Below are 9,554 nucleotides of genomic sequence, written 5' to 3'. Positions count from 1 at the left end.
CTCAAGATCGATTAACTCATTTATTGCCTCGAGCTCGATCAAAGCGTGATTTATAAGTATATGAACATTCTTCGCACGAAAAAGTGTATGGTTTTGTGGCTCGACTTGATTCGAAAAATGAAATCAAACTTTTGAATGAGCCGAGTCAAACATTTGTTTTATGGAACTCGACTCATCAATTTAAACATACTTTATTTTGTATACGAGATCTATTTGAACTCAAAAATTAGTAAAGCTCGTTAAATGCCGAAATAACAAATCTTTCTTATTTTGTGTAACCGTGGATTTTCGAATACGCGTCGACTAATCTCTCAGGTGACCACAAATGATCTGGAATCATCACAGGTGAATTTTCAAGGATTTTGACAGTATCTAGATTTGAATCCAAAGTATATGAGATTTTTCACTACATCCCTTGAAACTTAACCTATGCACAAATAGAATGAGTGAGCAAATAACAATCTCTTAAGGGTTGTTTACCCAAATGCTTATTCGGTAAGTGCTTACCTATAGGAGTCAACACTATAATTTATTTTGATGAGTAAGATTTTAGTACATCAAAACATATTGAATGCAACAGTTTACCGGGTAAGCGCTTACCTGGGTAAGAGTCGTAATATTCACTTACCGGGTAAGACTCTCCATCATTCTCATCGCTCTTACCCGATAAGATTTTTGGCCCTTGTCATGTTCATTCGATAAGAAAATTTACTTGGTAAACACTTACCAAGTAAGCATTTAGTAAACGATAACTCTAAACATAACTCATTATTTTTGTTTCAAAACTGATAAATTATATGAATTATGATATGTTAGAATTTCGTTTTAATTATATTAAAATATGTACTTGAATAACAAATGAGAACCATAATAATTAAAAATATTATTTTCAAATAATTTATAAGTAATTTAATCACATGGGATTACAAAACTAGCATGTGGACAGCTGAGTTAAATACTAGTTTAATTATTAAACTTTATAATTTATTAATTAAATTTATATTTTTTAAAATCCACTATAATAATATTAGGTTTATAGAATATTTAAGTGTCCTGATAACATATAGGACTTACATTTATAAGATCCAAAAATAAAGCATTTTACCTAGTTTATAGGACGTTTTTAATCGTTTTAACAAACTTATTAGAACATTTTAAAATAAAATGTCATATTAATTATTTTAAGTGTCTTATAAACCCATCTTTTTACACGACATTTGTATTTATATAATACTTTCTCAAAAAGTGTCATATAAAATAATTAATTTGACACTTTCTTTTAAAAGGGTCATAAAACTTGTCAAAACGTATAAAAACATTTTATAAACCTATTGTAACACTTTTAGATAGAAGGTTCTATAATTTGGTTTCATAAATTGTCCAATAAAGTATGCTATTAAGATGTTTAGACAATTAAACATCCTATAAAGGCAATTTTAGTGTAATGATTGATTATTTTGATGGATCTTAATCAAAAATCTAAATTATACTCACAAAATTAAATGATTTTTATAAAGGTTTTTCAAAAACTTAGGGGTTGTTTACCAAACACTTACCCGGTAAGCATCTAGTGGTAAAATTTAACACTATCATTTACTTACCGGGTAAGATTTTAGTCAACAAAAAATGGCTTTCTATGCAATGAATTACCCGGTAAGAGTTGAATGTTGTAAGAGTCATTGCCCTCACTTACCGGGTAAGACTCTAGGTCCTTGCTTCGTTCTTACCGAATAAGATTCATGGTTATTTCCATGTTCATTCGATAAGGTAATGTAACTTGATAGAAGCTTACTCAAGTAAGCATTTGGTAAATAGCCCCTTAATAATTTTAATAACAATCATTTTAAAGTTAAATAATTTTAGTAGTAACAATTTTATCTATTTTAAAATTCAATAGGGAAACTAGAAATAATAAAAATCCTTACTAATAATTATAAAAAAAATCAAATTATTCAAAAATATATTGTTATATATATATATTACAAGTATAATGACATCTTAATAATTATTGTCGATTATAATAATTAAAAGAAGAGTAAACTATAAATTTGGTCCATATGGTTTGTTAAAATAACACTTTTTTATCTCAGTAGTTTTGAAACTACGAGTATGACCATCGTGATTTGTAACGAATGTCCGGATTTGCTTCATCTTTCTAATGTTAGTTAACGAAGAATATTTTTCATCTATTATAGATTTTTTTTTTGTCTTTTATTCAATCAAAAAATCACAAAATCCAAAATCATAAATCATAAATCGATTTTGATTTGGGAAAAACAGAGAATTGAAAAAAATAATGAAAATGTCCTTATTTAACAGAATTTTTTAACGACCATTAAAAGAATAAATAAAATATGAACATTTTTACCGACTACGATCGTCACTTTGTAATTAAAAAAACTTTAGGGACAAAAAAGACCAAATCCGTAGTTTACTTTATGAATGAATCAACCATTCCATAAAAAATTTCCAAATATACAATTGGTTTACCAACTATTTACTTGCCACCTCCACTTTCCAAATATTTAACTCAAACTTTTGCATCCGTTTGTGCACATCCACTAATTATATAATGAATATAACTGATAACGGTTTTGCAGATTCGAATCGGTGACCTCTAAGAAGAATGTCTGAATATCCAAGTATTATTGTTAGTTGAATTAGCCTTACAAGGTTAAATTTCTGCACTTTATCAGAAGAAGAAGAAGAAGAAGAAGAAAAAAAAAATCTTTTTATATACTTGAAACCCGCTCCATATTTTATTACATCGTTTATGCTTTCATGCTTTAAGAGAATATAACATTCAGTGAAGTAATGATTTGTGCTTTATGTTTCATAGACATTGTACATTTGAAACTTGAGAGTTTCTAAACATTTTAACTGAACTAGAAGGGTACTCGTGTAATACATCGAGACATGTTTTTATTTCAATGTTTCGTTTTATTTTTTATCCATGTTGATATAATACGATTTTATATGGTTTTGAAAAAACGATAATGTTTCCATTTTTTAATAAAATATAAATTTGAAAATATCATGTAAAATTTGTAAAAAAAAATATCAACATTGATATCAAATTAACTATTTAAAAGTTCTTGTTTGTGTATTTTTTTTAATTCAATTTTTTTATTATAATTTAATTTAACGTAACGAACTAACTTAATTTAGGTTTAATAATATATTTTTTATAAAGTTAACAATTATGTATACTGTTAGAACTCAATAATTATCCAACTATATTTTAGATTTTTTATATTTTAAAATGAGATGTTTATCATCTATTTGATTATGTTTATCCGCAGTTAGTTATACGAATTCAAACATAGATCTTTAATAAGTTGTACTTATGCACAATCTACTTGTAATCTTGAATTTTAAGTAATATGCATCAATAAACAATACTTTATGCATAAAAAATGGTTTTTAAGAGTTTTTGTCAAATGCTTTATAATATAGTATAAATGTTTTACAAGATGACTAGAGGTGTACTTGCATAAAACGCATTGCAATGCATCTCAATTTTGAAGTTGAAGACACTAACGTTCAATCTTGATTCGTGCTTCGTTCTACTCTTCATCCTTCTCGATTTTATTTTATGGTTTTATGTGATTTTGAGAGAGAGATATATATCATTCGGTTGATTTTCAGCTTTATGAAGTATTTTGTAGTATTAGTATGGTTCAAAGCTTTACTTGTATTTGAACATGTTTATCAGTTAATTTTAAGAAGTTCAGATGTGTTACTTGTATATGTTGGTAATAAGTTATAAGCTTGAATTTTAAGAGATTTAAAAGGCATATTGTAAATCTTTTAGAAACTAAATATATTAGTATAAAAAATTTAAAAAACCAGTTAAAAATTAAAAAAAATATGTCGATATGAGTATCAAATTAAATATAATAAAATACTCTTTTTTATATAGTTTGTTTGATTACAAAAGTAATTATATTTAAGATGATTTCGATCTTGTTTGTTTGATCAGATATTGTTTAGTGATGTGAATATCTTAAATATATTAAAATAACCAAAAACCGGTTATTGCTTTTAAAAACCATCAAGGAAGGATTCGAAAAGACCCAATGAGGATTTCATATTTAAAACGATTAAGGTCTTGAACATTTTTTAACAGTCAAACAGAATGGTCCTTCTGACATATAAAAATGACAAGATATTTGCTATCGTAATAAAGGTACTACGTTACTTTTAAATGTAAAGAAACATGAAGGAGAAAAAAAAGATGTCTTGTAAACAGTCAACTCCCTCCATGACTCGCCTGCTTCCCGACGACCGCTCTCACTTTCGGCAACCCAACGAACGCAATAGCTTCACCTACTTGCCCCTTTCCACTGCCTACGGTCTACTTTCAGTTCTAAAAGGGGATGATCACAAACTTTTTATAGCTTATCCTTATAAGTATAACATCTTTTATGCACATGTTTATAAGTTATTCTTTGAAATCACCAACTAAAGTGACATATTCCTTTTGGTTATTGGGTTCATAATACTTTTCTAATTACCCCTTGATATGGAGAGAGAGAGAGAGAGTAAGGGGTCGTTTACCAAACGCTTACTCGGGTAAGTGAACACCAAGTCATTTTATCTTACCCGATGAATATGGTAAGGATCAAGAATCTTACCCAGTAAGAAAGAGACAAGAACCAAGAGTCTTACCCGGTAAGTGAAGGCGACGACTCTTACCACGGTAAGCGCTTACCGGGTAAATTGTTGCATACGGTACCGTTTTGGTGGACTAAAATCTTATCCGGTAAGTAAATGATAGTGTTAAATTTACCGGTAAACAGTTACCGGATAAGTGTTTGGTAAACGGCCCCTAAGAGTATATTTCTTTCGTTTTATAAGATATAAAGATTTATTCATTCAAAAAATATAGAGTGACTTATCTCTCGGGATATAAAAGTTTGTTAGGTTTTTCTTGACTATTTCTCTCATTAGTTTTCCATAATAAACAGTGTAAAAGGTTAGAGGGTCAATTTTTCGTTTTAGCAAGTGTAAAGATTTTTTGTTCAACTTTTTTTCGTTTTAGCAAGGTATCGGGTCAGTTCGGGTCTCGAGCCGATTCAGGTCGGGTGTAACATCCCCAAATCCATACATTGCATATAACACGTATTTTTATATATAGAATACATGTTTTCCCCTACATAGGTCCATAATACAAGAGTCTATAATGTAAAATTACATAGATCAAAAATTCCAAAAGTACATGCTCTTGTATCCTAGCATCCAAGCCTCAAAATATAGCAAAGTATATAGGGAATTATTACACAAAATGCTCTTGCTCTTATTATCTGCACACATATTTTTGAAAACACAAAATGAGGGTTAGACATGAATGTCTAGTAAGGTTCCCTTTTATGTAATGCAGGGTGAAGATCACCAAAACATTTATTTCAATAATTCATTTCATATCATAAAGACTGAAAATTATATTATGCTTTGGTTCATCGGGCCTCTGGTCCTAAACCATACTTAGAATATATTTCAATAAACAGGGTAAGAGCCCCTCTGGTCCTTCTACCAGAGCTTTTATTCCCTCGTCCAGAGTCTCTGGTTATACTAACCAGAGTCTCTGGCTCATATAATATTCATAAGCTTAAGATTCCAATCAATAAGATAATCTTTTTCATAAAAAGAATAGTGATGCAGAGTTCTTACTCGACCAGAGCCTCTGGTTGTATTATCCATAGCTTCTGGTTCCAAAGTTATGACCAACCACAGCCTCTAGTCTGTCTTTTATATAAAATACTAAGTATAAAATCCTTTTTCTTAAAACCTCTTTAAAATATGTTTTTTGACACAGAAGCTCTTATCAATAGATATAGAGCCTCTGGTCCAAATAGTATATTAAGAACATGCATATTTATTTAAATCATATAACAAGAACCCTCTGGTCCAATAGTGAAGACCAACCAGAGCTCCTCTGGTTCCTCATAAAATGTACATTATGTTCCTAAATAACTTTTGCCGAAACTAATGGCCATATATCATATTTTCCCGTAACCATAACATTAATACTACTATTTTCAATAAGAACAACATCTCTGAATCCTTAAATCACTAAGAAGAGAGAACTCCAATATGTTGTAATCTTATTAGATATAATAGCAAGAGTTATACCATGTACACACACAACGACCATCTTTATTACTTCCATCAATCCCATGTTTATAGCAATAACTATCCATCACACACAACGACCATCATTATTTCTCCTGAAATTCATATGAACTATTTTATCCAATGACAGTCTGCAGACCTTTCTGTCAGAGTGAACCTCGTTCATAGTTTTATCCAAAATCTATAGACTATTTCATCCAATGACGGAACAAAGTCACATACGTCAGAGTGAACCTCATCTATAGTTTTAACCAAATCATATTCTCAACACAGGTTTATATTCAAACCTTTCAATCCATAAGAACAATATGTTCTTCATATGATTCTCAATCGTCTGTTTTTGCTTAATCCTAAAAAACAGAGGACCAAATCCAAACTGTTCCTTCAAACATAGTTCCTGCTCAACCTTTTTCAAAACAGGTTTAAACTTTTCAATTCATAAAACAGTTTCTTTTAAAAATCGTTTAAAACAGTTCTACTGGATTCTTTTAAATTTAAACCCATCAATATTCCAGAATTTATAGAATTAAACAGTAGATAAAATTCACAATTTATAATCGACGGTAGTTTAAAACTCACCTTAAAATAACAGATTCTACAGATTATCACGCAACAAATTACAGAATCTTTAAACAACAATATTCTTCAAAAATATTTTTCAAGAACACTTTCTAAGAATGCTTTCACCGCCTTTATATTTCTCTTGTATATATTTTGTAAAATAGTGAACTGATAATGTTTTTACCTTATCCTCTTTCTTTTATACTTAGGATGGGGCGGTGGATGATATTTTTCAATATAAAATCATTAGGCGGTGGAAAGATAATGTTTTATAATCAACCTTTCTTAACCCTGAAGGTTTGGATTATAATAATATTCCCACATATTATTTTATCATATAACCGTCTATAAAATTTTCACATGCATGCATAATATCAAATTACCACACATGTGCACATAATTCATGCATTTATCTTTAAGACAACATGCATGCTATTATGTAATTCACATAATGAACACATAAATTTACCTCAACTCAGGTTTGCAGAAAACCCAGTTACAACATCGGGTTTCATCCCAATTTTTTTTTTCCATTTTCTAGCTTCTTGTCTTGTCTATTCCAAATTTTTTCAGCTTCTTATCTTGTTTATTCCAAATTTTCTAGCTTCCTGTTGAAATCTAAGTATCTAAAACACAAATCTAAGTATCTAAGCGATTAACAAATAATTAAAAAATTTCTTAGTTCTTTGATTTCTATATTAAAATGTCAATAGCGAACTAACGGAGGGGTCGTGGTTAGTGGTATTTTCTCTTCGGACTAAGGTCGAAGTTTGAGTGAGGAAGTGATGAGAGGAGTCATCGTCGATTAGGAAATTAGGTTAGGTTTAGTTAAAAATTAAAATGAAAAATATAATATATTAATTAAAACATTGGGTCGTCGGACGGTCGGGGGGAAGTAGGATACCCAACTCGATCCTACTTAACCGAGGAAAATATCGGGTTTCGAGTATCGGGTTTAATCAGGTTTTGAGGTCGAACTTTCTGCAGTTTCTGGTCGGGTTGGATCGGGTATTTCGGGTATTGTTCACCCCTATACAAAATATTGTACAAATTTTGAGCATGCAAAAGTTTATAAATGTTATTTTGGATCTTATAAAAACTAAATCAAACAAACCAACCCAATATATTTGAGTTCTATGCGGACTTTTTCTTTACCTCTTAATTTTTGAAAATGCTAGACCAGTAAACCTTATAGCAAGGTCTGAATGTTGGAAATTAGACCATTATTCAAATTTATGCTTATAAAAATTGATATCTATTGTAAAAGTCTTGCTTTGAAAAACAGTTGGTATTCATCTTGACTAGTTGAAAGAAACAGCTGGTACAAAGCATCTTTGGCTGCTATTGTGAAGAAACTCACTGCTTGAAAATTTGATTCTTTTGGTTGAAAGTCAAGAACCTGGATTACCTGGTTGTGCTGGTGAAGGAAGAAAAACTTGAACCTGTAATCGACTCGGCCGAAGAGGCTTGGGCCAAGAGCATCATGTTCTTATATACATACATATCTATTGTAAGGCTATTTACTTAACTATTATACAACTGTTGTCCTATTTTTCTTTTTCTAAGAGAACTAGACAAGCAGTGTTTTTTTATGGAAAAATATTATTTATATGACTTGATTCCCATTTTATAGAAAAAAAATATTGGCATGTTTAAAATAAAAAGCATGCATTTAAAATATTTATCGTCAATATCATTATGCTTTATTGAGAAACATTTTGTTAACATATTTCCATCCTTTGATGCAATATTAGCACCTAAGAAAACCATTGAAAATAATTCCTCTACTAATGAACCATGTTGGAACATAATTGTTGTATTCAAGTCCCTGTGCTTAAATTGTTTTATAATGTTTTGTACTATAGTTTCTTTTTATAGAAGGTTAGCTTAGTTTCCTTTTATAGTAGGTGGTATAAGTAGCTTGCTGTTAGGTTTGCTAGAAAGTAGTAAACAATATATCAGATTCATATGTATAGATTGATTAAGAGAGATTAGTGATTGAAGAACAATTGTACTTAACTGTTTTGAATTAATCAAGTTGGCCGACTAATTGATTCTATCTTTATGTTCTTGATTCTTATTATGAAATGATTGTTAATGACTTAAATCTGAGATCACAATTGGTATCAGAGCTTAATCAGATTGATAGGATTGGATTTGGATTACAAATCATTGTTGAATTGTGAATTTTTGTGTTCGAAAGTTTTGGTTACTGTTCTTGGACAATTTTTGATTAAGTCGAGTTATTTTGATCTGTTTTTGCTGCAATTATTATGTTCAATATGTTTATGCATGTATTGCGAATCGATCGGTATTGATTAATTGCATCAAATTGCAATTTTTGGATCATTTTGAGCTATTTTTGAATTCTGGAGTTATTCGGTATACTCAACGGACATTGAGTACATTCATCGTCCGATAAGAGTCTCTCTCCGAACGTTGAATTTGAGTGTAGAAAAAGCACTTTTCATCGGTCAGTTCTTGAGATTTGGATAATTTTGAATTTGGTCATCGGATAAGTGTTGACTAGATTAGCATTGTTGATTTGCTTGTAATTCTGCTCATCGGATAAGCTTTGTCCGCATACCTTCTTATTAGTCTTGTCCGGATAACTATTTGTTGACCTTATTGTGTCCGGATACATTGATTTCCTTGTTTCAAAATTTGTTCAAGTGATCTCATCGGACACTTTATTGTCCGGATACCTATCTCATCGGACATACCCTTGTCCGGAGAGGTGTTCCTTTGTTGACCAGATAGTTCTTGTTTCCTTGTTAACCAGTGAAGTGCATTCTTTTGTTGTCTGGATAGTGATTATTTCTTTGCTGTCTCGTGAAGTAAAAATTCTTGTTGTCCGG

The sequence above is a fragment of the Cynara cardunculus genome (genome assembly GCF_001531365.2).
Source record: "Cynara cardunculus var. scolymus isolate 2C chromosome LG 16, CcrdV1, whole genome shotgun sequence".
Lineage (NCBI taxonomy): Eukaryota > Viridiplantae > Streptophyta > Magnoliopsida > Asterales > Asteraceae > Cynara > Cynara cardunculus.
Note: the sequence above shows the minus strand (reverse complement) of the source record.